This window comes from Sphaerodactylus townsendi, linkage group LG07 (assembly GCF_021028975.2).
Source record: "Sphaerodactylus townsendi isolate TG3544 linkage group LG07, MPM_Stown_v2.3, whole genome shotgun sequence".
In the NCBI taxonomy this organism is placed as follows: domain Eukaryota; kingdom Metazoa; phylum Chordata; class Lepidosauria; order Squamata; family Sphaerodactylidae; genus Sphaerodactylus; species Sphaerodactylus townsendi.
Genome location: NC_059431.1, coordinates 112,491,834 through 112,493,361, shown reverse-complemented (window position 1 = coordinate 112,493,361; position 1,528 = coordinate 112,491,834).

Genomic DNA, 1,528 nt, shown 5'->3' with positions numbered 1-1,528 from the left:
CATTTTTAGCACTGGTGACTGATATAAAGAGGCGATCTTCTGCTATCTCATGAGCGTTGGGATGGAGAATTGAATCAATGCTGTCCCTACAGAAAAAGAGAATGATAAACATTAGTCAGTCTTAATAATTAAACACCTTCTAAATAATTTAGGAGGGAAAGAATGCTCCATCTTCTCAAACTTATTGCAAAAAGCCATCCATAATCTTGACAGCAGCATTTATTTGATGATTCACACAAAATTAAGTTCAAAAGAATACTGACCCAAAACGTACCTAAGTTTTGTCATAAAATCATAGCCAGGTGTTAGTGCTCCCAAATATTGTTTCCTTGTTTCTTCTGCAAATGCATGTGTACATTCCTGAATGTTCTACATTCCTGAAATGCATGTTATACATTCCTGAAATCTATATATTAAATGGTTATGACAGTCTGATGAATGCTTAATTAAAATCTTAAAGTAGAATTACTTGTATATTTAAGATTCCTGAAAAAAGAAACATAAGTCATAGAAACATCATGCCCACCCCTGCCATTCTGGTATAGGTATCTCTGGGTATAAATGTCATTGTCAACTGAATTCCTCGAATCCAAGGAACTAGCGAAGATAGTGGTAGACAAGGAAGAAGTCCTGGCAGCCATTGATAAATTAAATGTTACCAAATCCCCTGGCCCAGATTGCATTCACCCAAGAGTTCTTAAAGAGCTCAAGCATGAAATTGCTGATCTTCTCACTTTAATATGCAACTTATCCCTGAAATCAGGCTCCATCCCTGAAGACTGGAAGATGGCCAATGTCACACCAATCTTTAAGAAAGGATCTAGGGGGGACCCAGGAAATTACAGGCCAGTCAGTGTGACATCTGTTCCTGGTAAATTAGTAGAATCTATCATTAAAGATAAAATTATAAAACATGTAGAAAAGCAAGACCTGCTGAGAAAGAGTCAGCATGGCTTTTGCAGAGGCAAATCCTGTCTTACAAACTTACTAGAGTTCTTTGAGGGTGTAAACAGGCATGTGGACAGGGGTGAACCGGTGGACATTGTCTACTTGGATTTCCAAAAGGCTTTTGACAAAGTTCCTCACCAGAGACTGTTGAGAAAACTCAGCAATGAAGGAATAAGAGGGGAAGTCCTCCTATGGATTAAAAAGTGGTTGAGAAACAGGAAGCAAAGAGTGGGTGTAAATGGGAAGTTCTCACAATGGAGAGATGTAAGGAGTGGTGTCCCCCAAGGATCCGTATTGGGACCAGTGCTCTTTAACCTATTCATAAATGACCTGGAAGTAGGGGTGGGTAGCGTGGTGGCCAAGTTTGCAGATGATACCAAATTATGTAGGGTGGTGAGAACCACAAAGGATTGCGAAGAGCTCCAAGCGGACCTTGATAAATTAGGTGAGTGGGCTCAGAAATGGCAAATGCAGTTCAATGTAGCAAAATGTAAAGTGATGCACATAGGGGCAAAAAATCCAAACTTCACATACACGCTACAGGGGTCAGTGCTATCAGTCACAGACCAGGAAAGGGATT